A 25,158-nucleotide genomic window follows, 5' to 3' on the forward strand; every position below is an offset into this window, starting at 1 on the left:
ACAATCTTATATTCTTTACCAATATAGAACTCTTCACAAACTAGCTATTTTCTCTCTAGCATTTCTAAAATGTTTGTTTCACCATTTGTTTGATAAGTTGAGAAATTTATTTGAGCAACATTTACTACACATTTTTGCGTCTTTCTAAATTTCTGTCATGTAGTACTTGTCACATCTTTAAAAAATGAATATTCTATAGTCTGAAATATAAGGAAAGTAGCTTTGTATGTGCATTTTATATACATCGAAAATGTGACTTTACTGTTGAATTGATTTTCTAGTGGGATTATTAGGTTTACAGATCATTTGAAGAGTTCTTATAGATTTCCTGGACACCACATTATCCAGAGAACTGGAAAATTATTCTGTGAATAAGAGATGTTATTCTGAAATGCCAAGTAATCTGACACATTTTTTCTCACATTATATCTTGTTGATCTGACAAAAGAGGAAGAAAGAGACAGAGATTTTTGTTAATATTACTACTAATTCCCTGTAGTTGGATTGAAACAGCATCAGAAAGGAAGTGTCAATATGAATTTCTTATGAACCTCTCTTCCTAAGTTATCGATAGAACCTGAACTCAATTTTGACATCTCAAATTGATACTTCATATCTTATGAAGTTCTCTATTGTGCACAGTCCTGACTCAAATTTTTGGACATTTTCTAAAACTTGATTCTGCATTCCAAGAATAAATATCTGCTACAATATTTAGTAGGAGCTCAAGCTCCACTGGAGACCAGTTTGGGAACTTGTGGAATAAATAATAAATGCTTTTACTCTCCGTTAGGGACAGGGTGCTTCATCCCCTCATGACAATGAATTACCAGTTATATAACTTCACAGTCACATTTCACACATGCTGTAGTTTGAGGACCAGACTCCAAGTAATGATCATTAATCGCAAGCCTTTGAATAGATTCTGGTTGGTTTTCATTTACAGATTTATTTTTCTGCAAAAAAAATGTTTCTCACCTTGATTAAAGTTATCTTTAAAAATTAGGAGGAAGTTGGGGCTTGCCCCGTGGCCAAGTGGTTAAGTTCACACTCTCTGCTGCAGGCGGCCCAGTGTTTCGTTGGTTCGAATCCTGGGCACGGACATGGCACTGCTCATCAAACCACGCTGAGGCGGCGTCCCACATGCCACAACTAGAAGGACCCACAACGAAGAATATACAACTATGTACTGGGGGGCTTTGGGGAGAAAAAGGAAAAACTAAAATCTTTAAAAAAAAAATTAGGAAGAAGTTAAAGTTATTTACATAATTCATGTCAAACATAAATGTTCCTGGCTACAGAATAAGTAATTTTTTGTTTTGATAATTTATACCAGTATTTTTGTTGTTTGGTTATATAGTACAGCTTTGGTTGAGACTGAGTTACCACACTTGTTTTCAGGAACTAAATATGGAACAATCAAATAATTCGTAATCTTTAATGTAATTTTAGTTGAAAAAATCATTAATGGTTTTATCCATAGGATTTATCAGATACAAGTAACTACCAAACTCTATTTCCTATAGTGATATATAGACCCAATACTAAATTTTACAATATGGACCTTGGAGTCAAGTGTAAATTTTGTACTAAGTGCATAGCTGTACAGGATTCTTTATCAACAAACTTGCTATTGGTTTTGTAAAGTCCAGAAAAGAGAATATGTTCTTCTCCTATATCATCTATTATTATATATGGCCAGCCAATTTCAAATATGGGAAACTAACTATTTTTTGTGGCTTTAGAAGTTGTATTGGTTATGTTTCATTTTTCATGTGAATGCTGACATCATCGTGATCCTGCTACACAAACTGCTACCCTAATTTCAAGCTCCATTAGAAACATGGGAAATATTGTATTGCTTACATTTATAGAATTGAGGAAATACAGGGTTTCAAATAATATATAACAAAATAAAGGGTAATACTGTTCAGCTCTTGAAATATACAGATTATATATGTAATGTAATTTGCCTTTTCATTATTATATTTACAGTCCTTAGAATTAAGTAAATGTTCTAAATAAAATTATTTTTTGAAAATTTTCAGTGATCATTATATTTAGAATCCCAGTATTTTTGGTAATAATCCTGCACTTTGGGACATAAAAATAATTTAAAATAAAAGTTCACTTTTGAGTTCAATAATGAATTGTTCATGCGGATGTATCTCAGAATGCATAATACATTCTAGAGTGGGAAGAAGCTTAGACCAAAACTGTAAAAATTATAATTCCTTTTAAGATATTTTCTACAAAAGTATGTTTATTCTTGAGCTGATAACTTCCAAATTTGCAACCCTCCAACCCTTACATCTCACCTAAAGATCAGATTTTAATAGAAAACCAGCAGCTTGTTATCACTACATATGTTTCTGATAGGTATATCAGACTGTGTGTGTCTAAACGGAATTCTTGATGTCTCCATTCCACTCATTTCAAATAATGTCACATTTTGCTCAAATAAAAAATCCAGGCTTCTTCATTTTCTCTCAGGAGTTAACAGGGGCATTTCTAATCTTTCTTATTTTAATAAATATCCCAGAAAAATAAGAGTACCACTTACCCCACTCTCCCATCTCTGCCTGTCCTTTATGATGTATTTATTCAGTTGTTTCCTAAATAGTAGGAGCAACATGAAAGTCAATAAATGAGGAAAAGTGGCTAGAGATTGCATTTAAACACATATATGCAAAATACTCACAAACACACATATACGCATGCACACACTCAGCAGTAACAAGAAATCTGGTCATTTTGCTACATGGCTTCAAGTGAAAGCTCCATTTTCAGATTTACCACCACAGACCCCTGTCCATTAAAAAAAAAAATTCTCAGCTTCAGTTTGGAATCTTTCATTCAGCAGTTCTTTCAGTTTTACTTCCAAGAATCCAATAACCTCTTTATATTTCCACCACTGACTACCCACGTTCAAACCAACAACATTTTTCAACTGATTATTGCCACTCCCCAGAGCACCCGCCAACTCTCTTTTTATAGAGTAGCAAAAGCTTTCTTCTCAAAACCTAAAGCAGAATATTTCTCCCTTCTGCTTAAAACTCGGCAATGACTACCACGCAGTCAGAATAAAGTTTGAGCCACTCATTATGGCTTAGCTTTAGAAGATTCCTGTGATGGTCCTTGTTGACTTGCCTGATATCATATCATAAGATTTTCCTTTTATTCACTACATTCCAGCCACCTTGACCTTCTTTCTGTCCTTCTAACACTCTGAGTAAATCTTACCATGGGGTCTTGGCACTTACTCCTTTCTTTGACCGGAATTCGTTTTCCTCGAGTCTTTTTATTATCCGTTCCATCACAGTTCTTAACTCGAATATCACCTCCTCAGAGAGGCTCTCCTTCAACAACTAAATAGAGTAACTCCAGCCCAAAGCTCCCCATTCCTTCACTTGTTTTGGTTTCTTCATAATTATCACCATTTGAAATTGTGTTGTGGGGTTGGCCTGGTGGCACAGCAGTTAAGCTCGCACATTCCCCTTTGGCGGCCCGGGGTTTGCCGGTTCGGATCCCAGGGGGGGACATCCCGCCGCTTGGCAAGCCATGCTGTGGTAGGCGTCCCACATATAAAGTAAGAAGATGGGCATGGATGTTAGCTCAGGGCCAGTCTTCCTCAGCAAAAAGAGGAGGACTGGCAGTAGTTAGCTAAGGGCTAAACTTCCTCAAAAAAAAAAAAAAATCGGAGTGAAATTGTGTTGTTACCATGGTTATTGTAACCACCCACAATGCCAACTCCACTAGAATATGAGTTCCAAGAGGGCAAGAAATAGGATTTGCCTGTCTTATTCACTTTTTGTACCCATAGTACCCAGTGCAAAACTTATAATATATTAGGTGCTCAATAACTATTTTAAATTAATTATAACTAAGATCTTCCTTTCACCATGAGATCCAATCTTTGACACCCACGGGGTACTTATTTGATTCAAACAATCAAACTTCATTATATCTCTTCAAGCTAGGTAAAATGTGAAGTATGTGCAGATCAGTGAGGAATTCTCTTCCCTTTGACTGTTGTTGATATTGCCCCACAGTTTTACTGATGAGAATTAGGTATTTTAGCTTTCCTGGTATGCTTTATTTCTCATTGCCTGATGATACACAATGACTGAGACAAAGAAAACTATCAGTTGTACCCGGCGTAGATACTACTTCAGTGATCAGGTGTGGTGTAGCATTGGTCCAACCTTAATTATTCAGGCAGTATGATGGGCAAGTACAGAAGAGGGGGCAATTCTTTCCACCAGTGCTGTCATTAGTTTTGGTCAGTCCATATTCCTTAGGCCTAAATTTCCAATGTTATGGCTCAGAGCTCTTATCAGCTCAGAAGATTCTGTTTCAGGGCAACAAAATACATAACTAAAGGTTCTTTAAGCACTAAAGAATATTTACCATTTCACCTGATAAGAAGACAGGTTGAGCTATTCAATCCTGTCATCAAGGAGCCAAAGCTCTTACTGCTCTTCATTCTTACCTGCTCTTCCTTCTCAGAATGGGTGCCTGGTTCTCTGCCTTGTCCTGAATACATTGTTAGAAGGTAGCTGCAGCAGTTTCAGGCATCATATTTAAACAAAGTCACATCTGGTTTAACATGAGGACATTTACATCTTGTACATCTTTTTATTGGGGAGAAAGTCCTTTCCTAGAAGCCCCGGGACAAAATTCCTTTGAGATCACATTGGCCAGAATTCGATCACACGTTCACACTCTAATTGCAGCAGATTATGGGAAAATTAGTTTCTGCAATCTTCTTTCTTTACAGAGAGAGACAGATTCTAGGCATAAGTGAGAAGACATAACTTGGTCTGTCTTGGAACTCTGTTGTTTGCTATACACGTGGAGCCATTTTCCCAAAGTCTTGGCTAAGTACCAGAATGACTCAGCAAGAGAGATTTTCTGTGTTAAACATGAAGTGGTCCCTAAACCAACTCCTTTCATGGCCACTCTGGCAGATTTCTGAGGGTCTGGGTAAGTGTCTCTTGGACCCACTTCATTTCTACCCTCTGAAAAATTGACTTATCTCTTAGTAGAAAGCCCTACATAGATATAGCTGAAATAGAGAACAGAATAACCAAAGAATATGCAAAGGCACAGAGGAGTTTTCCGATGAATATACAATCAATTCTTTTTGTTAAAGCAGAAAATGCAAATTCTAGGATTGTGAGTTTGATATAATCATGGATGTACAAACAGTTCTGTAATATTTAAACATAAAGTGCTTTAACTCTTAAAAAGAGTAGTGCATAGGTAATGGGCAGACCAAGGAGTGCTTTGTTTGACAGTTAAAGGGTTTAGAATTAATCCTGTAGGAGATACAAAACCAGGTGAGCAAAGCTAAATCTAAAAGTAGTGTGATCATATCCATATTAATTCTTGTCTGGACTACTAAGTTTCCTATAACTGTTGTATTTTCCAGTGTTTCCCCATATTAATCTTGATAAGTCCAATTCCCCATGAAACAGCCCAGTATCACCTGCCCTCTCCCTGACATACAGCATTCCTGCTCCATGCAAAATAAGTCCTCTGGCTGTCCCATCACCCACCTTGGAGGCCCTATGATGTCAATAGCTCTCTCAATATAAAAATTCACATGTCAAATAAAAGTTATGTCCCTTTCTGAGAAGATAAGATAGACGTACAATATATTAAAATATATAATTAACAAGAATTTCCATATTATTTGATGTTATGCATAATTGATATGGAAAAGTCATGAAATCATTAGTGTTTCAAATTTCGCATATTGGAAAATGTTGATGCTGTTAAGCATTATTGGGGAGCACTGAAATAGTAGTTTCCAGAAAAAACACAGAAACCAGGGTGTAAATTACTAAAGATTTGGGAAGAAATTGAGATAATGGCCACAGACCATTCACCATAAAACTATCTGATGTTGGAAAGATGAGTAAGAGGGTGAATTTGAAGACTTATAAGAAGATAAGTGATGTTAGGATGTATGGGAAACTATGACGTTAAGAGAACAAGAAGAGGAAAACTACTTTTGAGGGATCAACCTGTGGAAGGTGGAAAAATCGTTCTTTTGCTGAAGATGTTTAATTTGTTGGAGTCAACAGGAAAAAGACTGAGGGAGCTTGAATTGGAAAAGTTGTATGTGTACATTGCAATTTAGTCTAAGATGGTTGCTTGTGGGAGAAGTCTCAAAGATAAAGTAAATTGTTTAGAAACAAAAGTGAAAAAAAAAAAAAGGATTGCTAAACAGAAGAGATTGCCCATTTGAAGCTGGCTGGCATACAGTGTAGGGAAATTGAGCAGAGCTGTTTTATGACTTTTCCAGCTGAGCAATTAGCACCCAGGAAGAGAAACAGGAGAAGCTAATGTTGTCAGGATTCTGATTTGAGATTGACAAGGTAGGAACTGTGGAAGAGAGAACAATGGAACCAAAAATGCCATTGAGTGCATTCTTGAAAGGTTGAAATTGGAGCCCAGGAGAGGTACAACAGGTCAGAGGAAGCTAGTGAAGGGGACAGTGACCAGAGGAGGAAACCAAAACAAGTATATTAAGTGTGAAATTTTGGAAAAGATAAAAAGATAGTAGGTTGTGTTTAGAGACTGAATATTTAGAATGCAAAATCTTACATAGAGAAATCTTCTAAGGAATAAAAAATTGCGGTCATGTCAAAGACAGTTGAAGACAAATGAAGAGGACAGTTACAAGAATGGAAACAGCAAAGAATTGTGAGGTTTGCATTTACCTCTCCAGTTTTTCTCTACTCCTCTTCTATTTCCTCTTCTTTTAGTAAATTCCTGCTTTCCTTAAGGAAACATTCCTCTTATTTTTAAGTCTGTGTCATTCAGGTTGAATCTGGTGACTATATCCCTACCTCAAGGGTAGTTATGAAACTCACCGTGGCCAATCAAAGCAACATATGAATATGGCCACAGTAGTTAATTTAGGACTGGCTGAATACGTGATACAAACTAGTCCAAAAAATATTCCAAAAAATATTTGTAGGCACTTAAAGTTTAAAACGTAAGCTTGAAGGTGTTTTTAGTCATAATGCTACCTCAAGGGAATCATCCACCTCAGAATGGAGCCAGAGTCAGAGAAAAGCATAGAAGAGACAGAGAAAGTAAAACCTTATGATGCAAGAGCCCCTTGATGCAGCCATGTCTGAAGTTGGTTTCCACAGACTCTCCAGATAGGTTCTACACTGATTCCTTTTTCATTTGATGTCTGTTTGAATTGGGCTTCTGTCATTTGCAACCACAAAAGTTTCTGGTTGTTAATAACTACCACCAGGTTTTACATTTCTTGAAGAATAAGGATAAAGAGAAAAATACAATACCAGAAGCTTAGCAGTAAATTATTCCTGGTAAATATTTTCATGTTGTTTACTCTTCTATTTTTATCCCTGTTCATTTCACACAAGTCTTAATTGCTCTAATCAGGACATAATTAGATCTAATCACATTCAGTGTAGCTTTTTCTTTTTTCAGCTGATGTGACAGAATTTAAAACAAAAGCAATAATTGCAGTCTTTTATATCCTTAGGAAAAAAATATGGAAGTAGTGATGAACAAAGGTAACTTTTAATCTGCATAGTTTTCATTGCCTTTTGTGAAAATATGTGTTCTTTAGAAAATAGCCCTGTATACCACAGAGTCACCCCTGAAAAATGTGGGGAGTACTATCTCCTAAGTAAAATAACATATGTACAACTGGAAATAAATTAATATATTTAGTGTAGAAATAGATGTTTTCTTTCAGTGACTTGGGTAGAAAAGCTACAATTATGGAGCTTTCAATGGTGATAGCATAAAATACAGTTCTTTACCTGATTTACAGAGAATGCTGCCATTTGAAACAAAGGAAAGAAGAACAAGTAGGACAGAACGTGCTCAAATTAAATGACCACGATGCTCAGATTTTCTTTCCTTTTAGGTAAGAAGATATCATTTGGCTGAAAGAATGAAGAAAAAAAATAGGTGGACTCTATGGCGTAGGTGACTGCAAATGGAATACCTTTCACCTCTAATTGACTGACTGAAATGGAGGCAGTCTCCATAGAGACTGAAATTCCTCCGTGAGAGATGGCAGTTCCGCAGGGAGGCTGGAGATGGAGGGCTGTGTCTCCATCGCTAAGAGCTAGGGAGCATGACATCAGGACTGGATTCACTGGTTTCCATAGCTAATCTGAGCTCTTATCAGCCCTCTATATTTTAAAATACAGTGCTCTTTAAGAGGATTCAATTTAAAGAATTATAACTTGTTTATGTTAATACATTGAGGCTTGGGGAAATTTTTGAATCAACCTAGTTCTTAAACTACTGCTCACACTATTAAGCTTCATGTCATATCCATCAATATATATCGGATTTTGCTCCTTCTGTATGATTCTGCTCTGAAATCCTGTGATTATATTGTCACAAATAGGTGTTATGATTTAAGGATTCATGAATTGTGCCTCTCAGAGATAGGTTGAAATTTAATAATAAAATAAAACATTTTACTAAAAAAATAAAGTAGAAAAGGATGCCTTCCATTAACCCCTAAACCATCCTTTTGCTTGTGTCCTCCACCCCACGTTCTTCTGTTTCTTCAGTGACCTCACTGGCTGCTTCTCAGCTTCAAATATTTCTTCTCTTGAATTCTCTTGCCCTATATGGCATCTAAGTGTTGGGCCTCCTCAGAATTATATTCAGGCCCTTATCATATCTGCAGTGAAAGGCCTCCTAAACTGTTGGTCCCCTGTCTTCAAACTCCCATCCAGGTCTCTCCACTCTTCAACTCTGAGGAAAGGATTTTTTTAAAACATAAATGGGATCATGTTACTTCTCTGCTTAAATCCCTTTCATGGCTTTCTCTTACAGAAACAATAAAACTCAAAACTCTTTGCAGGGCTCTGCATTCAGTGTTCCTTATAATTGCCTGTCTCTCTTCTTTTCATTCAATATACTGCAGCCATGTTTTTGCTCATTTCTCAAAGATGCTAAATCTGTATCGTCTACTTCTAGCATTCTTTACACAACTTTTCAGATGACTAGTTCTCTTTCTCTCCCTTTGTTCTCATTTTATACACAATTGATTCAAAGACGTTTTTCCTGATAATCAATTTAAAATATCCCCAAATCTTATTCCCAATATTAATCCTTATGATACCCCCTTCAAAAACATACTAGAATCTGGGGCCGGCTCCGTGGCCGAGTGGTTAAGTTCGCGGGCTCCGCTGCAGCAGCCCAGGGTTCAGATCCTAGGCACGGACATGGCACCGCTCGTCAGGCCACGTTGAGGCGCCATCCCACATCCCACAAGTAGAAGGACCTGCAACTAAGATATACAACTGTGTACAGGGGGGGTTTGGGGAGATAAAGCAGAAAAAAAAAAAGATTGGCAACAGTTGTTAGCCCAGGTGCCAATCCTTAAAAAAAAGAAAAAAAGAAAAATAAGCAGCTGCTTCTTAAAAAAAAAAAAATACTAGAATCTGTACTAATTTTCTGATTTTGCCTATTTGCTTATCTCTTCTCTTTCTTCTCCACTAGAATATAAACTCCGTGAAGCCCAGTCCCTTCGGTGTTAGTCAGCATGGACTCACCAGTGCCAACGCTGCGCTGGATGAATATTTGTTCAATGGATTATAATTTAGTACACTGATATTTTCACAAGCGTTCTTCTAAATTGTGGTACCAAACACAGGAGTTCCACCTGATCTTGCCTTTGATGTCAATATGACTTACTCCCTTACCCCTCATCTTTTTGCTTAATTGGTACCTTCTCATTGAGGTAATCCCCTCCCAGCATTCCAAATTCCTGGCTCCTTTCTATTTGCCCCCAAAGCGTTTATTACATTCTAACGTACAATGCATTTAAATTAGTTGTTTATTTATTGTCTCTCTTCTCGGTAAACTCCATGAATTATTTTGTACTATTTTTTATTGTTGCTGTTGCTATTTGTTCGTTTTTCCACTGAGATGGCCTCAGTGCTCAATAAATTTTCGTTGAATATTTGATTGATGTTCCAGACTGAGTCTAAAGAAGGGTTTTTCGGCCAAAATGAGTTTGGGTAAAAGGCATTGTATACCATTGTCTTGAGCTTTCCCAGTGTTTGTAGGAATATTAAAGTTCTTGAGAAATGCTACAACAATAAAACATTCTTTGTTTAACTCAGCTTTATTTCAGTGTATTTAACCATGGAACTTCTATTAACATCTAGCAGAACTAATGTCCTACAGATCATATTTTTGGTGAAAAACAAAAGCCTTTGAACATAGACTCTTAATACTGGTTGTGGCCTTAGGGGTCATCTGATCTAACACTCTCTCTTTACGAGTGAGGAACTGAAGCTAGGATTCCATTGCTGTGACCTCTCCAAAGATGCAGAGCTCACCAGGGGCAGAGCCAGGCTTAGATCCCAGTTCTCATCACCCAGGAAGATGTACAATGTAGCTGAAGAACAATTCTGATTAAACTGACAAATACCTGTGGTTACATCATTCACAATTAAAGACAAATTTATGTGGATTGAAAACACTCTTATCATGCATGTATAGCTCAGTGCCTGGAGTGTAATAGATGGTCACTAAATATTTGTTGTATTAATAAATGCCCAAATACCTTACTTTCTATAGTACATGAAATATTTAAATCAGTATGACATGTTCTATTAGGTTAGGAAAAGTGTAATGAACTACAAGAGTTGGGTGTAGGTGGAGCAAGGAGAAGTTATTTTTTTATTTTTTTTTAAAGATTTTTTATTTTTTTCCTTTTTCTCCCCAAAGCCCCCCAGTACATAGTTGTATATTCTTCGTTGTGGGTCCTTCTAGTTGTGGCATGCGGGACGCTGCCTCAGCGTGGTTTGATGAGCAGTGCCATGTCCGCGCCCAGGATTCGAACCAACGAAACGCTGGGCCGCCTGCAGCGGAGCGCGCGAACTTAACCACTCGGCCACGGGGCCAGCCCCAAGGAGAAGTTATTTTAAAATGCAGACGTTCTCCAAAATGTCTCTAACGGGTCTGTTGTTGTCAAGCTATCTTGGAAGGAGCATCTATACCACTGGACCATCAGTACCCTGCGTGTCATGTGATCTACCTGTGATAAGAATTATATTGAAGAAAACTCTCCTTGGTCTAGTATAAGAGTTTTGTTTAAAAACAACTAATATTTTTTGTTTAAATGAGTGAAGAGGTAAAAATATACTTAAGATCACATTTTGTTTGTTTTTATATCTGCAACTCAGTCTGTATTGGGATTGTTAGGGTAAATCTGAAAAGAAGATGAACTCCTCCTATTCAGTGGAAAGGAGCTTATGTCATCAGAGAAATCTGGCCCACGTTAGTGGACACCCACCTCCAAAAATCTGCTTGAGCAGATTCTAAAGTGCTCAAAAATTGCCCTTGCTTTCCTATTGCCTTGAGAATGATAAGCTATATTAGTGGTTACTAATAAAGGATGAGAGATTTAGACACTCTTGTGAAAATGGAAAAATGACCCTAGTCATTTCGATAAATGTTAACATCTGTTTAAATTCACAGAAAAAATAACCGATATAAAGAACATACTAATATAAAAATAGTTCAATTGGTGTTATTTGGAAAGGGATCAAGCACAATGAAAACAAATTTTTTTTAACTTTGAATATTCCTGCAAAGTCATTCCTTCAACAAGCAAATATTGAGCCTCTTCTATGTTCAATAAAAGCTCAATGAAGCCTTCTAGAAATTTCCTAAGACACACAGCTGCCCTGTACATTTGGAGGCTTTCCTATATCAGAATAAAGTTCAGGTGTCAAACAAGTAAATTATGTCTAATGGGAGTTTATCACCTAAGATTGTGTCCCAGCCTTATCAAATGTTCTTTTAGCACATGCCAAAGAAGAGATTCCAGGTCTAGAATCTACAAGACATACACCTGCTCTCACCCTATAATTCTCCTCATCCTGCTGGAGCCACTTATACATTTATGTTTTTGTCTTGTTCAAAACCTGACTCTGCATTCCTCTTCATCCTCTTGGTTTTTCTTTAGGTCAGTGCTGGTCAAGCACCACCATCGACTTTATCTTCTATTACCAGACCTTAGGTCAATTTCCAGCTCCATACTGTTTTTCATAGTGGCTGCACCAGTTTGCACTCCCACCAGCAGTGAACATGGGTTCCCTTCTCTCCACATCCTCTCCAACATTTGTTGTTTCCCATCTTGTTAATTATAGCCATTCTGACCAGAGTGAGGTGATACCTCATTGTAGTTTTGATTTGCATATCCCTGATAGCTAATGATGTTGAGCATCTTTTCATATGCCTGTTGGCCATCCGTATATCTTCTTTGGAGAAATCTCTGTTCAGATCTTTTGCCCATTTTTTAATTGGGTTGTTGGCTTTTTTGTTGTTGAACTGTATGAGTTCTTTGTATATCAAGGGACGAATGAATAAAGAAGATTTGGTATTTATACCCAATGGAATACTACTCAGCCATAAGAAATGATGAAATCTGGCCATTTGTGACAACATGGATGGTCCTTGAGGGTATTATGCTGAGTGAAATTAGTCAGAGGGAGAAAGTCAAATACCTTATGAACTCACTCTTAAGTAGGAGATAAAAACGACACACAAACACATAGCAATGGAGCTTGGATTGGTGGTTACCATAGGGGAAGGGGGGGGAGGGCAAAAGGGGTGAATAGGCTCACATGTGAGGGGATGGACCATAATTAGTTTTTGGGTGGTGAACATGATGTAATCTACGCAGAATTCTAAATATATTATGATGTACACCTGAAAAAAACCATTCCTTTAAAAATATGATAGAAATTATTTACTCCAAAAAAAAAAATTACAACTCCATGCTTGCCTTCTTCTGCTTCCTTGGGTGGCTTATAAATTGCCTTGTCTTTTGCCTCATGGTGTAGTCGCTTCATTCATCCTTAGGAACAATCCTCAAAAACTTTGGTGGATCTAGCTTCATAGCTTCCTAATTCATTTTTCTCTCTGGTACATGACAGCAAACAGCCATTTGTTCTTCTGACGCACTTGGCATTTTACATGTAGTCATTATTCGCAGCTATATGATGGACAACTGGTGTAAAATTTCCCAAATTCACGCCTTTGAAAGATGTATAGCAAGGACAACAAGGCATTGATTCACTTCAGAACCCAGAGAGGCTCCTGTTCATTTAGACTGTGCTAATTGTCTAAGCAGAGTTTAGCCTAATAAGGATAAACACGACAATAGTTGTTGGGGTATTGGAAACAGCCTTCTACCGGTTTCCATGACTCCATTCTTGTTCCAATTAAAACCGTTGTTTATACTTCCAGCAGTGATCTTCCTATAAAACGATTAAAATTATGGCATTTCTTCACTTATCCTTCAAGGGCCCTCTCTTCCTCCCTTCATCACTCTTGGAATAGACTTTAAATTCGTGTAATAATGTACAATGCCCATAGGGTCTTACAGTTCACATCCCCTACCTCTCTCAATTGCCTAAACAAAGGATGCTCTTTTAAATCCTAGAACTTCACATTCACTCCACCTGGAACATCTCTTTGTGTCAAACCTTCCACCTGCAACCACAAACAATGGCCACCCTATTCCTTTCTGACTGGTTAATACCTACTCATAATTCCGGTTACAATTTAGCCAACGCTGTCAAGGTTCTGTTGAGTATTTCTTATGCACTCCGTAAGCACGGTTTGCCTCTCTTTTTCATAAACTGGCTTTCCTACCAATTATAACTCTTGACAGCTCATAAAAATAATACTTTAAAAAAAATCATTGTAGCTCCAGTGTCTCTTCCAGCACCTGGCACATAGTAGGCCATCAAAAACTCATTGAGGGATAATGAAACACGGGCCATCTATCTGTAATTAGCAGACCCTGTTTAGGTGCATGTTCTAGGTCATCAATATTTTTCTTGAGAGTGTTAAGAATATCCCTGGCCTTTAAATGAGCTTCTGTATAAGGTTTTATCTAGATTAAATAATAGTAGCACTCCCTTTTTTGTTTCCAACTTCTCAGATCATATTTTGAGCAATCTGGAAGGACAAAGGAGGAAGATTAGCAACAGATGTTAGCTCAGGGCGAATCTTCCCCTGCAAAAAAATATATATATCTCTTTGGTGCATACATGAATAGAAGAATGAGTGAAGAACACTTCTAGAATCTGTACTACCATCTCAAATTTCTAACTAGAGTTTTTGCACTAATTTGCATAGTTCTAACATTAAGTTTTAGGTTTGAATTGATTATGAATTTATGGTGGCTAAATATCTTAGATTCTGCTGACATGAATATCAAGAGGTATCAGCTCTAAATCTGGACATTACTCATTATTAGATGTTTATTCATTTATTTCTATGATATGTTTTGACTCAGTCTCACTAAATAAGGTAATCAAAATATTAAGCATGGTTCAGACAAAGGTCATACTTTTAATATCTTATGAAGTGCAAGCATAAAGCAAACTTACAACTGTCAAAGAAGAGCCAGAGCTGGACAGTAGTTGAAGCAGTAAAAACAGATTTCATTCAGGACTATTGCAATAGAGGAAAAGAGACTTCGGTATAAACCAGGTACAATTCCAAGTACAGCATGGGCAAGTGGGGTTTTATAGCTAAGGAGCAAGTTACGGGTCAGTGGATAGAAAATTACTAAGAGGAAACCTCAGGGATAAGGGGGATTCTGACTAAACCAGCTTAAAAGTCTCTTTGCTGAAGACAGACTAGGATAGTCAGGCATGACATGTGGGATGGTGAAAGATGAGGAAACGATCACATGTCAAGGGTGGGCAATTCGGGTTAAACTAATTTAGCAGGGTAAAACTGGATTTTTACAAGGAAGTGCATAGCTGAGTCGAGGAGAAAGTTCAGGAGCCCGACTAAAGTTAGGTCAAGCAAAAGATCTTTGTCATAATATATTCTTTTCATTTGTTTGCTGAGAAAAATGCTGCATATCCGGTATATGAGAAGCCTCACTTTTTCTGAGCAGTTAACTTCATTTATGCAATTAAAGAGTCTAGAAATTTATAATGATAATCTCCTGAATTATTTTGCTTTTATCATATAAGCCTTAAGAAACTCTTCTTTGCAGGTAAAACAGATTGGTAAGAACCTCAAAGAAGGGGACAAATAGGGGCTGCTTTCCTTCAGGAGTTTCCTTTTACTTGCTTCAAGATACAATAAAAGCGTTTCAGCAGAGGAATACGCGAATGCAGGGTCACCAAAAGCAACTGCTTAAGTATGTCTCAAGCAACTGTCTATATGTAATGTCTGCTCAGAGTCTAAGGTACAGGCAACATTCAACTCTACAGTAGTAAGAAAAGAAAGCCAAGTTTCTTTGACTGGCATTTTCTGTTATTTCTAACAGGCTTGTTCTCATTGCCAAGAAATTGGATATTTTATAAAAATGTTTTGTATTTTTGTATAGAAGGTGTTTTAGGCATGGATAAAATTACAGACTGGCAAAGAACAGGCCAAAAACTGTTCTTCATCACCGAAGAACTACTCTTGCTGTTTAAGCTATATCCTAGGGGAATCGAATTATGTTACCTTATTAGAGCGAGATCCTACACAGATCATCCAATTTAATGAGAAAAGCCTTCTCTTTTGTTTTATATATGCATATATACACTTTTCCTTAGTTTGCGTCATTTTTAAGAAAGCATGAACTTTCTCGTGTAAAGTTGTACGAGTGACTCTACTAGAACCTGCATTTTTTGAAGCTCCCGATGACATATGCGAATTGGAAGAACTCACACTTCCTCTTAAAAAGTTCTACCCCTCTCTTCAGGGTCCATATTACTAGCCTCACCTTCAAGTTATCATGCATTATGTACTGGCCTTGCTAGAATCAGGTTTTCTTCTCTTCATTTGAATGTACTTGAAAACGATTTGGATTTTGTTTTGGTCTTCTTCTGTATGAGTCTTGCTCATATAGGCCTGAGATATCCCAATGAGGCCAAACTGTAGAATTCATAAAATTTTCCCAAACTTTTCAAGACATTGGGTTTCCATTTTCACCAGTTCTCCTCTCAAAGGCTCCTCTCTTATTTTCATTCTCCACTCGTGTTCAATGATCTCTCAACCTGTTGCTTTCTCAGCTCTCCTCCAAGTCCAACCTCGCCGGGTATCTGAAGATCGTTTTGAAGGTGACCTTGGATTTAAGCCTCTTTACTTTTTTAGCTTAAACCAAATGGAACTGCATGTTTTGCAGGTCAAATGCAGTTGAATATCAGCAATCTTTTATATTTCAAGATTATGAATGAGAAAACTGAGACCTAAAAACTTAAGAGACTTGCCCAAAAATCACATCTTAGGGTAAGCCAGGAGTCAAGACCATAAACCAGATTTTCCATAGATATTATCTTCTACCTGACTACTTTCACATTTGTGTTACTTGCCCCACTCCCAAAGGACATTCAGTTGGGGACTGTAGGCAGGCAGTTACCTATTACACCCACTCAAAATACTGGTCCTGTTCGTGTTGTAGAGACGCAAAACAGACTTCCTAACATTTTAGGACTGCAGAAGATCCAGGAAAAGTACCTGCATGTCCCTTAGTCCCAGTGGGCAATGCAGTAATGAGCTGTTACTTCCCTATACCCCCCCTTCGAATATCATCCACAAGAGGTAAATTTCAAAAATGGTGACTTTGACAGCCACCTTTGTATCTCCCACAGTATAGTGTTTCACAAAGGTTTGTTGAATTGAATATAATGGAATTGAGTGAAATGTGAAACCCCCAATTCCTATGGATTTTTGTCAAACACATGCTCCCTGGTTGTATTTCTCTGTTCTCAAGGTCTCAAGTTTCCATCCTCGCTATTTTTGCATGTTGTTTCACTGATGCTGCAAATTTAGTGCTAAAACTATTTTTGGTTCATAAGGTCACAGTTTAAAATTACAATTTAAAAAAGTTGGAGGCTCCCTATTTTGTAAGAATTCTTTCTTTCTATAATAAAAATCATCATTACACTAAAAATATATGTTAAAGAAATTAATTTTATCCTGACTAGACATTTGGAAATCCTATTCTCTGATTATAAGAAGGGTCATTAAATATCTGTTGGCTCGCCTCATTCAAATCAATTGTTTCCAGTGAATTCAAATAAAGAACGTCACTGAAATAAACCATCCACTTGAATATGCAGGATTAAACGGCTATTTATCAGTTAATAACCTGGATTCCCCAAATCAATGTCTGTATATATTAAGAAGTAATCATTTTGGTAAATTAATTAATATTGAACAGTTTTATAATGTTGTCACTGAAAAATTCACTGTTAGGCATTTTTCCCCTTTGTTTCTAAGTTTTATGTGTTTCTTCTAATAGATTTATTTTGTACTTAGAAGATACTTTTATGTCAAAATATAAAATATTTGTACCAAATCTTTCAAAATCTTTCAAACTCTAAGGCCCACCAAAAGATCAATATATTTAAGGACTAGTTTAACTTTTTTATTGCAATTGAAAGTGTCTTCATACATGCTAATATCTATTATAACTGTGCACCCAAAATGTTAACCATTCCAACATGTGCTGTGTACTAGATAATTAGGACATCACCGTCAAAGCCATGATATTAACTAAGGTTGACAGTAAGGGACTAATGAGATAGGAGAAATGAAAATGTAAGGAAAATTGTAGGAGAAAATCTTTTAATGTAAAGATCAGCAACAAAATATAGAGCATAACTACTTGACCTAACACAAAACAGGTCATAGGAATTACAGATCTCCTACTAATCATATGCAATACTGATTGAAAGCATCTATGAAAATAATCAACTAAAATCATATATGTGTTGAATAACCAGTTGCAAGTATTCAAGTCTGTAAATTGAAAACTGCAAACATCTGTGCTTCCCTTGAGTTTTGTTCCGTTCACCACTTTCAGTAAATTTAATGACACATGTGAAACCTTTTGGCAGTCGGAAAACTACATAGCTTAAAGACGAACTTTGGATATTTTAGTCCCTTTCAGGATATGTCAAACATTGCACACACACACGAAAACAAATACTCGGCGAATGCATCCATCAATCGGTAACAGTTTGCTGGTGATATTTTTATTTATTCAACTTTTCTCTTTCTTTTCTTTTCCTCTTTTTTCTCCACCCAGGGTCAAACGCCATCCTTCTGATCTGCTACGATCAGGTGCTCTCTGTAGAGCTCGCTCTCTGTTCTCCAGGAGGACATGCATTCACCACACCGACGTGTGCTTTTTGATGATCAGAAAAATGTGGGTGTTCCTCACGGGCTACTGATCCAGATGCCTTCATTGCTAGAAATAGATCAAGGGAGTCTTTCTCCAAAAATCCAGAGTCACATCACAAAGAAAACCAAGAAGATTAAAAGTCTTACTATGAAATTATATTCTCACTACTAAGCAAAACCTATACTTCCTTTAATTTTTTGGTGGAATTACCAGGGAAAGTAGCTACATGAACACGCTATATTCAATAACTCAGTCGTCTGAAAAGTGAATAAATGATCACAATCTTTTAAATTTAATGATGAAGCATACATCTACCAGAATTAGCAATTTATTTCAGAATTAACTTATCTGCCCTGCTAGGAGTTATTGTGACATTTAAGTCTGTCGAGGCACAAGGATTTTGGAAAAGAAAGTGAAAATATTTATCTGTTTGGATCGTGGTTGCAGCAACTTAGAAAGGGATACAGAACTGAATTAACAAGTAAAGAGGGAATTGTGCAAAAATGCATGTTAGAGCTAAATACTGCACATTTATTATAAGTAGTCTTCGGCAACAAATGATATATGATATATACAGTATGTAGAAAACAGTGTTGATAAATGTAATAACTTGACACCTTTATTTGTGGTGATAATGATGATGATGGCAAAACCTGAAATAATCCAATGTACCAACACCGTAAATTAATGCTGCTTTCCAAAAAGGGAGATTGGAAATTTAATCACAGTAACTTCATTTTTACAAAACGTCTTGATCAATAGTCTAGCCTGAAGAAGAATGCACTCTACCTGAAAACATAAGCTGAATGGCCTTTTGATTCTTGCAGCCTATTCTCACATTCTCTGATATCCAGTTATGTATTTTTGCCATATGCACAACTGAGATAAAATTACTCAACATCCTACCTAGGGGGCAAATGTCACCCCTCCTTGTTCTTCTGAGCACTGAGACAAACTCTCAACTCTTATATTGACATTTTATTATCAGTAAAATAAAGAGAATGAAATGTGTACAATAAAAAATAAAATTAGAGGATTGTGAAAAGGAATAATATTCTTCAAAATACCTGGTGATATTTGGAAAAAAGACCAACAGTAAATACAAATTATGATTATTAATGACAAAAAAACTCATCACTATACGGAGTTTGAAGAATTGGGAATTATTTGGTGAATCTTGGATCAAGTCACCTGCCAGATGTAAAGCTGTTGCAAATTAAGTGAAGGGGAGCCTGAGTTGAAGAGGAGACAGGACCATCACAAAGAGCTTTTAGTCACAGCTTAATATTTATAGTTCTTTTAGGCAGGGTGAGATTAGTCAAACTTGTCTAAATTGAATTCAAAGTGATACCATGTGGCCTGGATTCTGGATCTACGAAGACTTAATGTTGTTTTACTGAAATAATTGTCTTTAAAGTAAGCAACATATTGCCCTTTTATGTGCTGTTGAAATTTATACAACGTGAAGGTAATCTTTGAAAGAGTAAGGATAAGGGTGAAATTAAAGATCCTAAAAATCAAATAACTGATAAAATCTTGTATCCTTTTTTAATGTTTCATAGTAATAGTTATCTATTACTGATAGAAAAACTCAAGGAAGCAAAGATTTTGAATTTAAATTTTCATAAATAAGTATAGGGTCTGACTTTAAGGCTTAAACTGTCGTATCCCCTGCGATTAACTCTACTGAAAATTCAATCCTTTCTCATAGTATTTAAAACTCAAATTAAGGACACAGTCTTATGTAAACCCAGCAGTAGAACTGAAAAAAGTAAAAATAACTTTAAGAGTTGTGTTATTTCAAAAGTACTTTTAAAAGTCTATCACATTGCTTATATATATGTATACTTGTATATATAATATAGTAAGACCATTTTTCATCACCAAATTCGGATGAGCACAATTTTAAGAAATACAATATTCAAATATTGTTTTCTCTCGTGTAATATCAATTTATGGCTCTTTCATGATTTGAATCAGGCCGTGTCACTCTAAACCAACTTTTTAAACAAAGAGTAACCACAGTGAGGAACAAAATATTTTTTTATAAGAAGCAAAGTGACATCATACCCGTGATATTAAAAAGTAAAAGTTCTTGAGCAAATGAGTAGACGTGAGTTGATTTCAGTCTGAAGTGCTTTGATATCCCTGATAATCAGGTTAACTTTCTGGAGAATTATTTGGACCCATTTGGATGTTTCATATACTTACATTGAATGTCCTTTTTGGTATCAGAATTGGATGATATGTGTTATATTGAATATTTTACACCCACAAAGGAAAAAATAAAACCACTATTCAGCAGGAAGTAGGCTGTATGTTAATAAATTGCTAAGTGACTCTTGAACAGAAAGGAGCTTCACTAAGAGGCTCTCAAATGGGAGAGGTCATTGCCCTCTCTCTAAGAGATCAGCCTGTGTCTCTATTTTACAAGCTATTTTAGGAGAATTCTAAAGAAAACCAAACTATGAATATAATAAATGTCCAATGTAGCAGGGCAGTTCCTTGAAATGCCGAGCTGCAAAACTTCAAAATCCATTTAAGATGCTTCTAAGGTGTATCTTGTTAAAAAATTATTTTTCCTTAAGAATATTATTATTCTGTATTATTGGAATATTGTATAAATGAGTCACCATCAGTCATAGGATTAGACTATGGAGATATGAAGAGTATTGAACGTCATGGTAGTGTTCTGCACAAACGACTGAATCAAAAGATCGTGTCACTGGGATCCAACTTGCTATATAAAATAAAGAACAACCACCAAAATGTTATGTATGGTATGAAATATAACTAATCTTTGTTTTCTCCTCCATGTCCTTCTTCCTCTCATTATTTGCCAACTTCCCTTAAAATTATGGTCTTTTTAATACATTTATTTTAGTATCATATCTTCAACTTCAAAAGATATCCAACTCCCTTTGTGTAGGGTACCCTGGATATTTCACTGTAAACCTTCCTATTATAGTGTGCTGTATTTATTTTCCTCTCTCCGTTCTTTGCAAATTGTGTTTCTTCTAGAACACGTTTCCCTCAGTGGTTCTCAAAGTGGACTGCGTGATAGAGTTAACTGAGGATCTTAAAAACGACCTTTTTGTGGGCCACAGACTTTATTTCATTATTTCCTCGTTTGGGGATGGGTCTTAGGGAATCTTTTTTAAGTTCACCAATTGATTCTACTGTTCAGCCAGAGTTAGAAACCACTGAGCGACCAAATCCTGCACAGTCTCAGAGATCCAGGACAATAACAGCTCCAGGTTATGTTGCCTTCCATAGTCACACCTTCTGAGGGAAGAATCTTTCCTTTTCTTCCAAGCAATAGCACTTATGCCCCATTCTACTTATCAGTTCTCAATACATACTGGTTTAGACTTTTGCTATTTATAGGGATATTATATTGTCATATTTTCCTGCTTCCTTGGAAAATTCTTATGGTCAGAGTTTATGTTTTATATGTCTTTGATTGGTGCTGTACCTTGTAGGCTTTAGATGAAAGTACCATTTTACTCCGTTAGTGTAGTGAACTAATGCATCATCCACAAGTAAATATTTTCTAGGTCTCATTAAAGCAAATATACTTGTCCTATAATTTCCAAACGTAACTCATCATGAATTATTAATCAAATAAGGAGTGTACTCTTGGGGCCGGCCCAGTGGCGCAGCGGTTAAGTTTGCACATTCTGCTTCTGTGGCCTGGGGTTCACTGTTTCGGATCCTGGGTGCGGACCTACACACGACTTGTCAAGCCATGCTGTGGTAGGCGTCCCACATATAAAGCAGAGGAAGATGGGCATGGATGTTAGCTCAGGGCCAGTCTTCATCAGCAAAAAGAGGAGGATTAGTGGCACATGTTAGCTCGGGGCTAATCTTCCTCAAAAAATAAATAAATAAAAAAACTACAGAGTGCACTCTTAAATACATATGCATAAGTAAATATTTAGAGTGGGTGTGTATTAATATGAAATAAGGATTAACAATAACAAAAATACTTTGAAAAAGAAAGGGAAACATCTCCAAGGAAACATATCTTTTCATTTTCTGAAAGAAACAAAATGAAAAGAGGATACCAGATCGTTATCTTTTTAAAGGTATACACATAGTTTTGTTTTTCTCTGTATTCTCCATTACTTGAATAGCACTCGGGCCAAAATCGAGACTCGATAACATTTTATGGATTTAAAAAAATTAAACAATGAATCTATTTTTATGTCTCCTAGAAAACAAGCATATTTAGGATATTGAATCATGGATTTAGCCTAGAAGCAAATTGAATTTTCCATTATAAGAATTAAGGAATGGTAAGATAAAACATACCTCAGATTATAAAACTTCTTCCCTGAATAGCAGGCCCAGCAACCTAAGGAATTATTTATAGGGTGGTTTAGGTATATTCCTTTTGGTTTAACTAATTGACCATTGAACTCTACTTTCTTTGCAAGATAATAAATTTTAAGAGAACAGCTATGATTTATGAAACAGAATTTTTAGAAAAATAAGATGAAAACTCAACTTCAACCTATAATGTGTGCCACACACTTTGTTAAAGTGGCTTTCTTCGCTAGAGTAGCATAAGTTTTATACCATGCTTATTCTGAGTTGTTGCTATGGTAACTGTGTATGTCTTGTAAAACTGTAAACAATTGTGTAAAATGGTTAAATAGAGCACATGTTTATAGCTTTACTAGCTCAGTTCAAGTGTATACACACTCCATTTTTAATATTATCTTCACAAAGAAATATTTATTCATTTCAGATGGATGCTCAGAACCTTCTTCCAAAAGATCATGGCTATTTGTGTGTGGGTACCTGGTGTGTAATTGGGGGAAAGTGACTTTTCTGTCCATTTTCCAAAACATAAAATGAGATGATTATAATGCAGACAACTAGAATCCACGGCTCATCCATATAATTATTATGAGTAGTCTACGAAAACATGCCAAAAGCTTTTCTAAGAATGAGGCCCTCAGTTATAAAGATTAGCATGGTTAAATCGACTACTGGTGATTTGAACAACCTCTAAAGGCTCTGCATAAAATCCATTGACAATGAAAATTTTCATTAAAAAAATGTACTGCCCTGGGCAATCCATGCTAACCAATTTATAGTCTCTATTTTTATAGGAATTTGGAAGAAAATGCTTTTAAGTCAGCCAAACAAAACTCCCTGAATTTGTTATAGATAAATATGTGAAGACTTTGCCACCACAAAAAAAAAAAAAGACAGAAATTATAGGAAGTCAGGGGGCACACATCTAAATACCTGAATCTAGCCGTGCTTACAAGTTTGAATTGGAGAGTGATGTTTTTGTGGTGTCCTATATGCTAAATCCCTGAATGAGACAGTGGGGTGTAGGGCTAAGGTTCTCGGTGTCTAAAAACTGTCATTCCCAAGGAAAATTTAACCTAAGAAAAGCGCTTATAAGACCGATGATGATTGTTTGTAGCAAATTACAGTTATCTTAGAAATTCATATGTTTAAAATGACACAGAGAAATAGTAACTATATATAGATTCACTGACTCATTTAATAAGCATCTTTTCTAATCAGAAATACATAACCATTGTCACATTTGGGATCTCCTCTGGAACTTGGAAAGTGTTATTCAACAAAGAATGTCCTAAAACTCTTCAAACAATTTTGAAAAAATAAACTTTTAATTATGTCTTTTTTTTGTTTTTATTTTCCTATTTTCTGTGTATGTTTTCCATTTCTCTTATTTGACAGACTTGATATATAAATTAAGAGCAATGGATAACATTAAAATTTAAGTACGTGCATGAAACAAAAGTCTAGACAATAGACTTTTCTAACTGGAATGGGAAAAATAAGAACGCAAGAAATTATGTGTTTCTTTAAGGAAAATTACCCTCTGATTGTGAGGATAGGCATTAAATATCTAGGATATTTAGTCGTTACTGTCATATGAAAGATTGCATTTTATTATTCTCCAAAAATGTTTACTTTGTTTCAGCTGTCTTTCAAATATCAATACCGAATAAAAATTATAGAAACAACTAAGTAAATTTGAGAAAAAATTGCTGTTGTAAAAATTATAAATATATCATCTAGCTGCTTAAAATTTCAAAGTCTTCAGACCTTTTTTAGGTCAGACACCAAGAATATGTAATCACCTTAAGCAGTATAATAATGTAATAAATATAAAAAGATAATATCTGTAAACATCTCATAGTAACAGAATCATAATAATAAGCAATAGACTGTGCAAAGAATGCTTTATACCAGGAAAAAGAGATTGTATTTTTAATAGAGTTATGAGATTAGCAGATAAGTTAAAATGCAGTAGCAAATATATTTATATTTTAACAAAACATTGAATACTGTTTCATAAAATTTTACCTGTGATAATTCAAAAGTCAGCTAGCAATATGAACGTTTTCACATGCACTGAAAACTTTCTAAAGACTTCAAAAAAGTTTCCACAAACAATAGCTTTTCTTCCTTAGCTTTTCATCCTGCCATTGAAAGTCAAATTTAACTTCTGTTATATGACTTTATGTGAGTTAATGGTGTACTAATGTTACTTGAAGGAAATTAGGAGAAAATAAAAGAAATTGAGAAAGTATGACATCATACACAAGGAGATATGGCTGGGGGTCCCCTGTCGTCCCATGGCCTCTGCTACCTACGAGGTTAGCACTGCCTCTGCACGCTAGAGGGAGAAGCAACACACATTCTGCAAATCAGAGGAAATGTACAACACATGGGCTATCAGGGTTTCTCAATTCTATTAGTATAATGGACTTGAAACATGCAACAAATATTGATTGAGCAGAAATTGTGTGCCAAGTCCAGATCTAGGCACTGGAGACAAAGCACAATATAAAACATAAACTCTCTCTCCTGCTTGTGGAGCTTACAGTCTAAAAAAACTAAAACTAAAGCTAAAACTAAAATCTAAACTCTACATTAATGGGCTATGGGACAGATATTGGATGGGTTGTACGAAACGGCATTTC

The 25,158-nt window shown here is 36.0% G+C and overlaps 1 long non-coding RNA gene across 1 annotated transcript in view; it reads left to right on the forward strand.

Annotated features, from left to right (window-relative positions):
* Positions 1-23,845, forward strand: part of LOC138915373 (uncharacterized) — a 64,017-nt gene extending 40,172 nt beyond the window's left edge. The window contains exon 2 of the long non-coding RNA XR_011421228.1: positions 18,086-23,845. This is a non-coding gene — a long non-coding RNA (uncharacterized lncRNA). The remainder of the gene's footprint in view (positions 1-18,085) is intronic.
* Positions 23,846-25,158: the final 1,313 nt, after the last annotated feature.

This window comes from Equus caballus, chromosome 9 (genome assembly GCF_041296265.1).
Source record: "Equus caballus isolate H_3958 breed thoroughbred chromosome 9, TB-T2T, whole genome shotgun sequence".
NCBI classification, from domain to species: Eukaryota; Metazoa; Chordata; class Mammalia; order Perissodactyla; family Equidae; genus Equus; species Equus caballus.